Genomic DNA, 15,977 nt, shown 5'->3' with positions numbered 1-15,977 from the left:
TAGACCAAAAATCATGCATTATGTATCAAATAACCGTCAGTGGTGGTTACATAGACATTTAGCACCCGCCTTGGCCAAAAGTCATGCTGTGAGTTGATGATTCGACATTGGATGTTTCGTTTACCTATTGCGCCTGAAAGATGACAAGGAAACATTTTTGTTTGATATCGATCTATTGTTAAAATTGTTAATTTTCAAGAACAATTTATTTTGAAAGATTATCATTTCTAATATAAATTTTATTTTTGAAAAACAAAGTGTTGCGTTTTCATTGGCACTCAGTATACATTGATTTGCCAGTGAAATAAAAACTGATAATTTCACATGTGAAATAAACATGGTTATTTCACTCCTCTGACGTCATACAACAATACACATTGTCAAGACATTGATTACTTCGGATCAAAACAAACTGAATGCGTAAAAAAAAAATAAAGTTCCTTACATTTTCTACATTTATTTCACAAAAAAGACCATTTGCCAATTTAATAAAGATAATATTAAACTTGTGACTCAACAAAACTGATAATTAACTCATGAATTAATGACGGTCACTCTTTGAATTTTTTCTTTATTTGAATTCTTCAATTAGTTATACTATAAAGGATAATCAAGAAAAAATGGAATATGTTTCATGTCAGTGTTCTCCTATGAGCATTTTTAAACCGATTTTTTGGGGACAAAAATTCTCATAAAGGAGTAGGTCCAGTAAGACCCCTCTTTGGCCCCAAAATAAAGCAGTTTTACAAAATTGTTAAAATATAAACTGTAAGTTATTTATTGGAAAGCAGAATGATTTTGCTGCATAATTATGGGCTATAAATGCAATGCACATATATTGGGTACTAGCATCATAAAGTCATGCTAAATTACTGAAATCTTCACAATTTTAGCATTTTAGTTAAATTTTAGACGGCTTCTGTCTTAAATGAAAGTGGCCCCATTTGTGTTCATTCTTAATATTGAAATGTAAATTGTATTTGATGATAATACATAACATATATAAAGGTTGAGGATGAACATGGATGTGGCCACTTTCATTTTTGAATCGGAGTGTTTTTGATGACTAAATCAGTTAAAATGTTTCACAGAAACTAGTTGATTTAACTGAAAGAGACACTTCAATGTTTAGGAAATGTCCAAAATCTTTCATCAGATGAACTTGAAATTTGAGGCCAAAATCAGTCCTTACCGGACCTACTCCTTTATTATGTTATTTGGCACTATGTATATATTGTTTTATAATTAAAGTGCAGCCTGATATAACATAATAATACAAGTGAAACATATTTTATGTCAGCCAGCCTTCATAGGCTTATGATGCACTGTTCTTCTAAAATTCCAATAGTTATCTGTATGCCTGGATTCTATTTGCAATTTCTTTGGAGAACACTGAGAATATTAACAGTTAAATTTATTAGTCAGAGTATTGTTATGAAAACTTGTAAGTTAATTGTTCTTCAAAATCTATTTGGTTTTAAAAATGTAGATATGATATTATTTTTCCCTGCAAAGACTTCAAAGTTTGAAGTTGATTATACTTGCTTTAGATTTTCTTGTATAGGGAGAGTAATTTTGAAAATTATTTTAACCAGGTTATCAATTTAATAAGAAAGCAAATTTCTTTTATAAATGCTTGGTGTATTTGAGGTGCAATTTTAGTTGGTCTTCTAGCCTTAAACATAAAACTGTTTAAATTTCAAATGTTCATATTTTTTTTTATATATATATAGAATAGTTATATAAATAATGTTTATATAAGTGTGTGTGTTTGTGTGTGTGATTTAAAGATTTCTGTTTTATATTTTGAAAGAGCATAATATATTGTACAATGTTGTAAAAATTAGTGTAGATTGTGAAAAGTTATTGTAGATTATGACTACTGGGTAATGTGACTTTATACTTACTGACAGGGTTTTCTATTAAACTGTGACACTATTATTTTGATATTCAAGAATACAATATTTTGATGGATAGATATCATTTATGCTCACCAATGATACTATATTACTAGCCACATTCACACCAGTGCAACTGTTTAACAATAAATTGGTGCTGCATTCACATAAATAAGTTAGAAATGGCCCAATTAATCTACACAAAATGTCTTGGAATATTATTTTAAAAGGGTGAAAAATCGATACTTCTTCCTCTTGTATCACAGCAATATAGCCTTTCCTGTACTGGTGTGCAATAAAGCAATCAATCAATTTATCTTCCTCTGGTTATTTTTGTTTTCTTACAACATTGTCTAGGTCATAATTTATTTCATCTTTTGACCAACATTTGTACTTAAAAGAAACTAAAACAATATTTATTCAAAAGAGGGGCGAAATTTACGTCATGGACACTCAAACTCATATGTGAAAAATAAATGGACAATGTCCTGGCTAAAAATAAAAAAGACCAATAAACACTTAATAATAGTTTACAAAACACAACATATAAACTAAAGACTGAGTAATACAATCTCCATCAAACACTGGGGGTGATCTCAGGTGCTCTGGAAAGGTAAGCAACCCCTTTTCCCTGCAGCTTCACATGTGGCATGTGTCGTGATGCTCATGTTTAACTTGTGCTTTACGGGTTTGTTCAAAATTTGGAAAGATTAGCAATACAAAATGAAATTCTTTCTAATTCTTTTTTAAGTTAGCCTGACTTAAAGGGCCTTTTAATTCCATGAAAATGCTTCAACCAAGTTATTTTTATCTATATTTTAGGATGATGTATTTCTAAGGGTCAGCGGGAATAAAAGATGAAAATTATTAATATACCCAGTCAAGTGTGTAATAGTTATTATACCAATGAAAGTGTAGAAAAGAATTAAATAATTTTATTAGTAGGCCTTTACTGTGTTTTTTTCACCTTCAGTCCATTATGGAAGAGTGTTTTTTTTGTAATGCTTTGACATGCTTGATGTGCCAATTTACATTTGTTTTCATAAATAAACATTTTGTTTATAACTTCATTTGTTAGATATTTAGGGCTCAATAAACTCATGTCACCAATTATACTTGAATTATACATAATTTCATTAACGACTGCTTTACAAGAAAAAAGTAAATCTGTAACTCATACCTTTTATTATAGTTTGGAAAATATAAACTATATTTGGCAAAATATTAAAAAATTCTGTTATATAAACCTATCTACTTTAATAAAAACAATAAGAATAATTTAGGAAAGGGGTTTGCTTGAAATAAAAATCTTTCTTAAAGTATTATGAAAGTTGGATGTTTGTGGAAATTTTTTATTTTTTTTTTAGATTTTTCAAGGAATATGTTAAAGAGGTGAACTTATGTTCACGTTTGTAAATTTTTCTGAGTTTAAAGGATTTTGAATTGAAAGCAAATTTTCAGCAAGATTATGGATAAATTCTATAATGGTTGGAGAGTGTCCTTTATTAAATATGCACATAGATCAAAGTGAGCAACACAGGCTCTTTAGAGCCTTTAGTTTAGTTCCATACCAATAAAATTGCCAAATTCATTGTTTTGAAGTCACTGTTTTGATCACTCCTAGTCCTTCACCTTATTTTTGTAAAGCAACCTTTAAAAATGTAAATACATTATACTATTTATCATTCATTTTATTCATTAACAATATATTTCATTTCATATTTTTTAAGCATTTAATATTTTCTTGAATTGTATTTTTTAAGTTTTATTTTAACAGTTGTATGCTGCATACCCTGAACAGTGGTGGATTCAGGGGTTGGGGTGGGGATCCGTGGGTTGGAACTTCCCCTTTTTATGGACAATCAATGCATTTGAATGGGTACATATGTGTTCCATTTTATCCTGGGTTGGGGAAACCCCTTAGAAAATGGCAGGATCCACCCCTGTAGATATGCAGATACCTTTTAGTATTGGCAAACATTATGTGTGTAAAATTTTAACTATGACTTGTAAACTTGACTGAAAAAAACAAGATTAATTATCACAGGGAAAGTGTTACGAGATGTTTTCAAATTCTGATCTCAAAATTTAAAGTTAGCTTTTTTTTATTGTGTCATCTACAACAAAATTCACAGTAAGCAAAACATAGGGATTACATTCCAGCTATGGCATGACATAACCTATTTGTATAAAGCTTAATTTTTTTTTAGAAAGTAGAAAACCTAGATGCTTCATACCCTGTATGCAGATATTTTTTAGTTACAAAGTTTCTGTCTGTCATATGTCCAATGTACTTTATCTCAATTTAAGGGTTCAGTGACTGCTAATACTTTGTCAAGTGAAATACTAACTGATTGTGAGTAATAGGTAAACTATATTTGATATACGGGTTCCTTGCAACGGCTTCCTATCAGTCAGGTATGGTTCACTTGACCTTGACCTCATTTCATGGATTAGTGATCACTGTTTAAGTTACATGGTCAAGTCCATATCTCAGATACTATCTTCAGTATGTCATCTATATTTGGTGATGATATGATTGTAAGGTGCACATGTCTATGTTGCAGGTGTCATGTAACATTGTTTCATTTTCAGGGTTAATTGGTCACTTATAAGTTATTGTGATGAGTCTTTTGTAAACGAAATGCACGTCTGGCGTATTCACAAAATTTAATCCTGGTATCTCTGATGAGTTTATTTGTCAGTTTATCAGAAACTTATCAACAGTAGGGGTACACTGTATGGTGAATGACCAGTTATGGTACATATTACCTTGGCACATTTTCAAATGTTCTGATTTTGTGATTTAATCCGTTTCTCAGTACTATTAGTGATAGAACCGCTATATTTGGTGTAAGAAATGATTGTAAGGTGTAATTGTCTGTTTGTCATGATTTATCTGACCATGACCACATTTTTATAGAGAAATGATAATGATAAGTATATATATAATATTTTGATATGAGCGTCACTGATGAGTCTTATGTAGACGAAACGCGCGTCTGGCTTACTAAATTATAATCCTGGTACCTTTGATAACTAGTTTCATATAACAGACTATATAATCAATCATATGTAAAGCAGTTGAGACATTTTAGTGTGTGCACTCTTGTTATTGCAATAGAGATGTTCCTCGATTATATATTCATGCAAAATATTGAATTCATGTAAATGACGAAAAAACAATACAAAACTTTGAATTGCATTATACAAGGAAAGAATATTAATCATTTTTATAAGACCGCAAAAATTGAAAATTTTTTGGTCGCATATTGGTATGTCGTTGGCATCGTTGTTGTCGTCCGAAGACATTTGGTTTTCCCACTATAACTTTAGTATAAGTAAATAGAAATCTATGAAATTTAAACACAAGGTTAAGGACCAAAAAAAGAAGGTTGGGATTGATTTTTGGAGTTTTGGTCCCAACAGTTTAGGAATTAAAGGCCAAAAAGGGCCCAAATAAGCATTTTTCTTGGTTTTCGCACAATAACTAGTATAAGTAAACAGAAATCTATGAAATTTTAAAATAAGGTTTAGGATCACATAAGGAAGGTTGGGATTGATTTTGGGAGTTTTCGTCCCAACAGTTTAGAAATAAGGGGCAAAAAAAAGGTCCCAAATAAGCATTTTTCTTGGTTTAGTACAATAACTTTAGTATAAGTAAATAGAAATCTATGAAATTTTAACACACGGTTTATGACCACAAAAGTAAGGTTGGGACTGATTTTGGGAGTTTTGGTCCCAACAGTTTAGGAATTAGGGGCCAAAAGGGTCCAAAATTAAACTTTGTTTGATTTCATAAAAAATGAATCTTTAGGGTTCTTTGATATGCCAAATCTAACCTTGTATTTAGATTCTTAATTTTTGGGCCTGGTTATCAAATTGGTCCACATTGAGGTCTAAATGGTCTAAAATTGAAATTTTTTGATTTCATCAAAAATTGTAGTCTTGGGTTTTTATGATATGCTGATTCTAACCATGTATTTAGATTTTGGATATTTGACCATAATAGGTAAATGTTCAATTTAAAATTTTTAAGTTTTTAAGTTTAAGTTCTTAGACCACATTCATTCTGTGTCATAAACCTATGTTGTGTCAACTATTTAATCACAATCCAAATTCAGAGCTGTATCAAGCTTAAATGTTGTGTCCATGCTTGCCCCAACTGTTCAGGGTTCGACCTCTGCGGTCGTATAAAGCTGCACTCTGCGGAGCATCCGGTTCTTTATGTTAATAAGGAGACCACTTGTTTAGATAAATTTAGAACAGTGAATCATAATGTGAAGATTCACTGTTTAAATAAGAAAACATATACAGGATTATACAGTATGTATTTTAAATTATTTTTTATTCACAATTAATGCTTATGTTGCTTATCTGCTTTTAAAATAGAAATCATGTTGCAAAATTAATTTAGTGTCCGTGTATTCAGTACATGTATTAAGAAAAATTTATTTAGATGAAAATAAAATGCATCAATTTGAATATACCTGGTTTGATTTTTGAACATCATCTATATGTATAAATGCCCATCCCTAAATTATCCATCATCTATCATTGTAAACTTCATAGAATTCAATGGAATATTGGAATCTGTTTTCCATGGAATTCCATGGAAAATAAAAATAAAAAAAATGAAATAATAATATTTCCATCTGATACAATTTCCATGGAATGCCATGGAAATATTTTCCATGATACCTTTCCTTGGAATTCCATGGAAGTATATTCCATGATTTTTAGCTCACCTGACCCGAAATATTCAGTATACTTACCAAAAGATATGTTTCTAAATCATGCAGTAAATGCAAGTCTTCAGAGAATAAATCTGCACTATTCAATGTTAAGAACCATTTGGAACTATTTCATCTGCATCCTATGTAAATTTTTACATTTTGTTCAAGATAGAAGACATCCCTTGTTGCCTGCATATCCATAGCAAGTTCAAAATGTGTTGGGGTTGTATTAGGACTTATATGATATCCTTTAAAAGAGCCCCAATTGAATATTGATAATTACTTATATCTTAAATGTCTTATATATATCATAATAAAAAATCATTCATTTATTGTTAATTCACCATCTTTATGTTTTAAGTAATAATAATTGCACAAAATTAAGTATAAATTCATGTTCTACCCTACAAAACTGTTCAGGGTTCGACCACTGCGGTCGTATAAAGCTGCGCCCTGCTGAGCACCTGGTTATACCAATAAAAGTGTAGAAAAAGAACTAAATTATTTGTTTAGTAGGCCTTTACTGTGTTTTTTTCGCCTTCAGTCCATTATGAAAGTATTATTTTTATAATGCTTTGAAATTCTTTATGTGCCAATTTACTTTTGTTTTCATAAATAAACATTATGTTTATGACTTCATTTGTTAGACATTTAGGGCTCAATAAACTTATGTCACCAATTATACATGAATTATACATAACGACTGCTTTGCAAGAAAGAAGTAAATCTGTAGCTTATACATTCTATTATAGTTATGAAAATATAAACTTTACTTTGGCAAAGTATTGGAAACATGTTATTATATTATATATAGACCTCCTATCTACTTGAACAAAAACAAATAAGAATAATTTAGGAAAGGGGTTTGCATGAAATAAAAATCTTTCTTAAAGTATTATAAAAGTTGAATGTTCGTGGAATTTTTTTTATTTTTTCAGATTTTTTGAGAATATAATATAGAAGTGATCTGATGTTCACGTTTGTTGATTTTTTCTTGTGTTTAAAAGATTGTGGATTGAAGGTAAATTTTCAGCAGGATTATAAATAAATTCTATAATTGTCTACAATGTTGGAGAGTGTCCTAAATTGGTATTGCTTTGTTTCATAAAAAAGCATGGCCAACGTAGATACAAGTATCTTGTCTTAAGGAGGGATAAATCCTACTTTGTAAAGGATCACTCTGATTCAAACAAAACATTTTCTGAAACTGACATTATCAAGATGCTTGATTTCTTGATTGACAACATATTTGTTACGTTCGGAGGTTTTTTTCAACAGACTGTCGGCATTCCAATGGGAACAAATTGTGCCCCTCTTGTTGTTGACTTGTTTCTTTATTATTATGAGGCTGATTTCATACAGGAACTTCTTAGGAAGAAAGATAAGAAGTTAGCAATATCCTTTAACTCTACTTTCCGCTATATAGATGATGTTCTTTCACTAAATAATTCAAAATTTGGTGACTTTGTTGAACGCATCTTTCCCATCGAACTAGAGATAAAAGATACTACAGATACAGTTAAGTCGGCCTCATATCTTGACTTACATCTAGAAATTGGCAATGAGGGTCAGTTGAAAACAAAACTTTACGACAAAAGAGATGATTTCAGCTTTCCAACATTCCAGCAGCACCTGCATACGGGGTATATATCTCCCAATTGATACGATATTCCCGTGCTTGCATTTCCTATCATGATTTTTGTCGAGCCTGCAACTTTTGTTGCAGAAAGCTCGACATAGGGATAGTGATCCGGCGGCGGCGGCGGCGGCTACGGCGGCGGCGTTAGCTCACTTCTTAAAAGCTTTATATTTTACAAGGTGGAAGACCTGGATGCTTCATACTTTGTATATAGATGCTTCATGTTACGAAGTTTCCGTCAGTCACATGTCCAATGTCCTTGACCTCATTTTCATGGTTCAGTGACCACTTGAAAAAAAAGTTCAAATTTTTTGTAATGTTGAATTCTCTCTTATTATAAGTAATAGGATAACTATATTTGATGTGTGCGTACCTTGCAAGGTCCTCATGCCCGTCAGACAGTTTTCACTTGACCTCGACCTCATTTCATGGATTAGTGAACAAGGTTAAGTTTTGGTGGTCAAGTCCATATCTCAGATACTATAAGCAATAGGGCTAGTATATTCGGTGGATGGAAGGACTGTAAGGTGTACATGTCCAACTGGCAGGTGTCATCTGACCTTGACCTCATTTTCATGGTTCAGTGGTTATAGTTAAATTTTTGTGTTTTGGTCTGTTTTTCTCATACCATATGCAATAGGTCTACTATATTTGTTGTATGGAATGATTGTTAAGTGTACATGTCTAGCGGGCAGATGTCATGTGACTTTGACCTCATTTTCATGGTTCAGTGGTCAAAGTTAAGTTTTTGAGTTTTGGTCTTTTTATCTAATGCTATATGCCATAGGTCAACTATATTTGGTGTATGGAAATATTTTATGATCTTTATGTCAGTCGAGCAGGTTTTATTTGACCGTGACCTCATTTTCACGGTTCATTGCACAGTGTTAAGTTTTTGTGTTTTGGTCTATTTTTCTTAAACTATAAGTAATGTGTCAACTATATATGTTGTATAGAAGCATTGTTAGCTGTACCTGTCTGCCTGGCATGGTTCATCTGACCTGGACCTCTTTTTCAAGGTTCATTGGTCTTTGTTTAGTTATCTTGGTTAATGTAAAGTTTATGTGACAGTTGTAATAAAGCTTAGATTTATACTTAAGACTATCAACATAATATCAATGATTAGTATAGAAGGCGAGACATTTCAGCGTGTGCACTCTTGTCTTGATAGAGGGTTGCTGCTCACAAGGAAGCCTTAGGTATTAAACCAAGAGTTCCAAATGGTGAGGTTGAAATCATCCCTTCGTAAATTTTACGGACGCCATGACGAGTTTGTTGACCGTTATGGAATAACCGTTTCACAAATGATATCGGATATGTTCCTTACGTCGTAACTACAATCCCCTTCCCTTTCATGAATGTGACCTACCGAATTAATACTATTTACCGGATTTGTTATCACATAAGCAACACGACGAGTGCCACATGTGGAGCAGGATATGCTTACCCTTCCAGAGCACCTGAGATTACCCCTAGTTTTTGGTGGGGTTTGTGTTGCTTATTCTTTAGTTTTCTATGTTGTGTCATGTGTACTTTTGTTTTTCTGTTTGTCTTTTTCATTTTTATACGACCGCAAAAATTGAAAAAATTTTGGTCGTATATTGGTATCACGTTGGCATCGTCGTCTGCGTCGTCGTCCAAATCTATGAAATTTAAACACAAGGTTTATGACCACAAAAGGAAGGTTGGGATTGATTTTGATTGTTTTGGTCCCAACAGTTTAGGAAAAAGGGGCCAAATAAGCATTTTCTTCGTTTTCGCACTATAACTTTAGTTTAAGTAAATTGAAATCTATGAAATTTTGACACAAGGCTTATGACCACAAAAGAAAGGTGGGGATTGATTTTGGAAGTTTTGGTTCCAACAGTTTAGGACAAAAGGGACCAAAAAAGGGCCAAAATAAGCATTATTCTTGGTTTTTGCAAAATAACTTTAGTATAAGTAAATAGAAATCTATGAAATTTTAACACAAGGTTTATGACCACAAAAGGAAGGTTGGGATTGATTTTTGGAGTTTTGGTCCCAACAGTTTAGGAATTAGGGGCCAAAAGGGTCCAAAGTTAAACTTAGTTTGATTTCATCAAAAACTGAATAATTGGGGTTCTTTGATATGCCAAATCTAAATGTGTATGTAGATTCTTAATTTTTGGTCCAGTTTTCAAATTGGTCTACATTAAGGTCCAAAGGGTTCAAAATTAAACTAGGTTTGATTTTAACAAAAAATGAATTATTGGGCTTCTTTGATATGCTGAATCTAAACATGTACTTAGATTTTTGATTATGGGCCCAGTTTTCAAGTTGGTCCAAATCAGTTTCCAAAATTATTATACTAAGTATTGTGCAATAGCAAGAAATTTACAATTGCACAGTATTGCGCAATAGCAAGAAATATCTAATTGCACAATATTGCGCAATAGCAAGAAATTTTCAATTGGAGTTATCTTTCTTTACCCAGAATAGTAGTTGAATCAACTTAAATCATTGTTTTATACAATATACAATGTATATTCACTTTTACTATCAACTAATAAATTAAAACAATCTTTACCATTCAGTGATAACAAGCACTTTTTTACATTTTAATATTTTATGATGTATTTAAATGAGTAGTTATTGTTGCAAACTTCATTAGAAATTTGGATTGAGATCAGTTTTGGAATAAGGGAAAGGGGGAAGTGAAAAAAAATTGGAGGGGGGGGGGTCAATTTTTCTCATTTCAGATTTCATATATAAAAAGAAAATGTCTTCAAATTGTTTTTGAGAGGATTAATATTCAACAGCATAGTGAATTGCTCAAAGGCAAAAATAAATTTAAGTTCATTAGACCACATTCATATTGTGTCAGAAACCTATGCTGTGTCAGCTATTTAATCACAATCTAAATTTAGAGCCTAATCAAGCTTGAATGTTGTGTCCATACTTGCCCCAACCGTTCAGGGTTCAACCTCTGCGGTCGTATAAAGCTACGCCCTGCGGAGCATCTGGTTAGCCATGGCGTTGTCAGTTTTTTTGTCGATTTATGAGTTTGACTGTCCCTCTGGTATCTTTCGTCCCTCTCTTACTAGGAAAGAATATTATTTATATTTCTTTATTTTAATAAGGAGACCATTTGTTTGGATAAATTTTGTAGTATGTGTAAATTCACTGTTTAAAATAGAGAACAGATACAGTATGTATTAATTATTTTTTATTTACACTTAATGCAAATGCTGTTTGTCTGCTTTTACAATAAAAATCATGTTGTTGAAAATTCAGTGTCACATGTTCAGTATTTGGTATTAAGAAAAATTTAAATGGATGAAAATAAAATACATCAATTTGAATATACATGGCATGATATTTGAACATCATCTATCTGTATATGTTTTGTTTCTGAGAAGGCTTCAAAATACATTTGGATCTTATTCAAGATTTTAACATTATTGACAACATTTTAATGGAACAGCTTTCCTTATCATTTTTACCATCTTCATGCTTTCAATTGTAAGCCACAATGACAAAGTAACAAGATATGAAAAAAAAAGAATATGATTTCTTTTGTTTGAATCATTAATAAAGGTGAAATAATGAAAAACGAACTTGTTCTTATCAGTCAAATTGGTACAGTTTTGTCAAAATAAGCAAATAAATATCGCAGATGAATTATTCACTTGCAAGTGAATTATTCGACCTCATTAAATCCGTATCCATGTGACCTTCAATTTAACCCAATTGCTTGAGATTGGTTACGCATGCATTAATCGTGTTCAGACTTTTAAAAGAAAAGACTGACACCATTGAAAGTGAAACAAAGGCGAACCATTTCATTGACTGATTCAATCCACGACAAAATCATTGATAATTTAAATATAAGTATGAATCTTCTTTATTAGCTCACCTGGCCCAAAGACCCAGTGATCTTTTCTCATCACTCGTATATTTAAACAACTGTCCATAGAACAGGTTATACATTTTCTGAGCGTGTCTAGAACAGGGTATGTTTTTCAATGTTTTATGGTTAGAACAAGGTATTTTTTGGCAAGTGCTGTTGGCACAGTTATACCTAAAAGGGTAGTCAGTCCCCTAGTCCAGCCCTGGCCTCAGTGACTCATTTTTTTAATTTTTTTTTTTTTTTGTTGTCACTGAGTCCAGCTCGCCCTCCATTACCTTCAATGGTGCAAGCTCCCGGGTAGATTACCCGGGGACGATAGAGACAATGCCAGAGCGCTCAAGTACGAAAAATGTATCACAAATGGTAAAACTTGATAAAATAAACAAGTTTCATACCTGAAATGCTTGTACACTATATGGAAACTCATCTTAACAGAAGGAAATCCCTTGCAGTCGGAGCTGTGGACATCTTGTTTACATCAGTAACGCTATATTACGGAACATGACGTTTGTACGCTATAACGTTAGACGAAACGAATTCAATGTATCGATACAGATTTTCAACGTTTAACTCGTTAAATCAACTATTTTGCACCTCAAACTATTTAAACGCGGACCTTAGGGCACTGAATGCTGCTGGTAAATTATGACACTTTAAATCATGTTTATATAGATCTATGTACATACCTTCTTTTGTTCAGATGAAGTTTACTTCATGATTGTATTTTTTTCTTCACGAATTCAATGTATCGATAAAGATTTTCAACGTTTAAACTCGTAACACAATACCGAATGGCATATCTCCCGATTTCTAAACTTTTTGGCACACTTGTATTTTGAATCTAGTTACATCAGTATAAGTCATTGTATGCATAAAAACTTTGGTCACCATTTTTTGGTCTTGTAATTTTATAGGAAAACGTCAATTTTTGCGACAAATTCACATTTTGCTTTTTATCCATCAACAGAATTTAAAAGGTTGGTTAATCCGAATCCAGTTCCAAATATCCACCACTCATCATAATATTATGGCTAAAGCTGTAGCCATGTCTGCCAGTCGAGCTCTAAGTTTATTAATTATAATGTAAAGCACATTGTGGTTTCTAGCACAGTACCTTCAAAACATTATTTGATACTCTGGTCTGGTCAGTAATAAGCTACGGTGCATCCATTTGGGGCACTCGTTCTTTTTCTTGTATCAACGCTGTCCAGAACAGAGCTATCGGTTTTTTTTTATATAGGTGTTGGTAAGTATACGCCAAATGATGAAATTAACGGGGACATGGGCTGGAGTCCACCTAGTGTCAAACAATGGACATGTGTCTTCAGGCACTGGGCAAGATGTAGTGTCATGACCAATGACAGAATAAATTATAAAGTTTTCAAATGGTCACATAAAAATGCTGTAAATAATAAGAAAAACTAGTGTAATAGAGTCATGAAAAAAACTTAAATATTGTAATAAAATCAACGGTACCAATTTTGTTGCACCAGATGCGCATTTCGACAAAATATGTCTCTTCAGTGATGCTCTTGATTTGTATACTAGTATTGATAGTGTGCTGCATAAAGAAAATTGTTCTACAAATTGAAAATGTTTTATTTAATAAATATATTGCAGAATGGCAAACGAAAATTTTGTCACAGAGTAATGGTAACATGCTTCGTACTTATAAGCGATATAAATCACAATATTGTACAGAGTTATATTTAAAAAAAAAATATGTCTATTAAATTTAGAAGTGCTTATGCAAAATTTAGATGTGGCGTTGCGCCAATTAAAATAGAAACAGGACGACATGAGAAAAAGCCAATAAATGAAAGATGTTGTTTCATGTGTAAAAATGAAATTGAAGATGAAAAACAGGTAGTTACTTTATGTCCTTTATATGCAGACCTTCGAAATATATTGTATAATGAAGCAGTAAAACATAACGATCAATTTTATAACTTGTCTTTTGACGAAAAATTTATACATTTTTACTCAGTAATGAAGGACCTATTAAACTGGTTCCCTGAAAATTATTCTAATTTCAACCCATAAATGTATATGTAAACAATAAACCGGTCAATATAAACAAAACAACGATACCAAGATCGACGCTCGTGACACTTTTACTTCCAATATTCTCTAGTGAAAAACAGATACCCGGAATAAATACACGGTGGAATGAAATTACGCTAACATATGCACCCTCTATATAAGTAAAACACTCCCCGCAAAAATTCCAGTTTGAAATTGTGCATGTACGACATGTAAGCCGGAGTCTGTATTCTGCGTGTTATTTTATATCATGTATCATAATGCCAAATCCAGCAACCTGTCATTTCCAAAAAAAAAAAACCTGACGATTTACGCAGCTTTAGTACAAGCATGCAAGCAGGTATACTATTTAAAAGACTGCCGTCCTAATAGATAAGCCGTATATATGAAACCTATATATATATACCCAGTGCAAATTGGACTGCCGAACGGTTAAACAATATGATGGTGCTATTTTATAAGGAATGTGGTGACAATTCATGTATCAGTGAATATGCAGTGTAGTGAAATGGTAAACTGGTGTTATCAAATGTACCAATGTTAGCAAGCTATCATGTACGTCAGTTGGTCTTTGGTGGAAAATTGTTTCATTGTCAACTATACCACATCTCCTGATTTCATTATGGTTTGATTTTTCTCCAGAAGTTCAATTAGAAGTTTAAGGACTTAAACAAATATGTACTAGGAAACTGAAAAATGTCTATGGTTTTGATGTCGTTAATTGCATAGCCTTTGCTATCTTATTGTATATCCCATGCCTCCATTTATTCACACAAAGAAACACCAACACTAAAAAAAAAATCCAGAAACCATTTCGGTTCTATATCGGATTTCTTCTGTACAGAACAATGAATTTCAGAGACTGTTTTTACTTGGAATACAGGGAAAGTTATTCGAACAATAACCATTTTTTTTCTCATTCCATGCTGACAAACTAATTTTTGTATGATCATGAGTTTCAACGTCTGCTTGTGTTTTGCTTTTTCCTTATTCAATCCGTATTCTTTCAGTCCAATAAATTTCGTTTTTCTATTTTTCTATTGGTGTTTTTTGTGATCATATTCAAACGGATGGGATTAACGAAATTGCATTAATAGGGTTACAATTCACGGATTTTCATACATCAACCTGAGTTTCTATAAATTAAATTCCTACTTCCAAAACAAAATTTCATAGGGATACGGCGTGCATTATAAATGAGAAGTTTTTGCAAGAATATAAATGAGAAGTTATTGCAAGAATAAAAATAAAGTGTTAAAACTCAGTCCGTAATGCATAAGAAGATATGTTATATATATAGATAAATCTTGCAGATGCTTAGGTATCAATAGATTTTTCAAAAATTATATTTTTGAAGGTCAACAATCAGCAGAATATTCCGGGGAAAACGATAAAGCAATCAATGTCAAATAACTGTTACGTTTTGCAACAAATCTGTCGGCACTCTGCATCTAGGGAAATTAATAGTTAAAAATGTCACATAGTTACCAAAACAAAAATAATTTTTATTTTCTATTTTTTTCATAATTAAAGAAGTTGCTGCATTAACTCGGATGTATGAACGTTTTCTTCGGGTAAAAAAAAACATTCACACCTGCAAAGGAATGTTTTCATAGTAGGCCATATCTTCTAGGACTAAAAAAATAGAATCTAATATAACTCGAACGATTATTCCGTTTCTTCGTAAATTTTCAGTCAATGACAGGACAATATGAAATCTCTTCATCAACTAATCATTACACTAGCTTTTATTTTTTTAACAATTTTTCTATCCGAATGTTAACGGAGAT

General features: G+C 32.0%; 1 long non-coding RNA gene across 1 annotated transcript; it reads left to right on the top strand.

Annotated features, from left to right (window-relative positions):
• Positions 1–289: 289 nt before the first annotated feature.
• On the top strand, positions 290–6,383 carry LOC143076197 (uncharacterized). The gene is made up of 2 exons (XR_012978560.1): positions 290–5,429; positions 5,959–6,383. It is a non-coding gene; the product is annotated as an uncharacterized LOC143076197 (long non-coding RNA).
• The last annotated feature ends 9,594 nt before the right edge of the window (positions 6,384–15,977 follow it).

The sequence above is a fragment of the Mytilus galloprovincialis genome, chromosome 5 (genome assembly GCF_965363235.1).
Source record: "Mytilus galloprovincialis chromosome 5, xbMytGall1.hap1.1, whole genome shotgun sequence".
In the NCBI taxonomy this organism is placed as follows: domain Eukaryota; kingdom Metazoa; phylum Mollusca; class Bivalvia; order Mytilida; family Mytilidae; genus Mytilus; species Mytilus galloprovincialis.
Note: the sequence above shows the minus strand (reverse complement) of the source record. Positions and strands in the feature narration are given on the sequence as shown.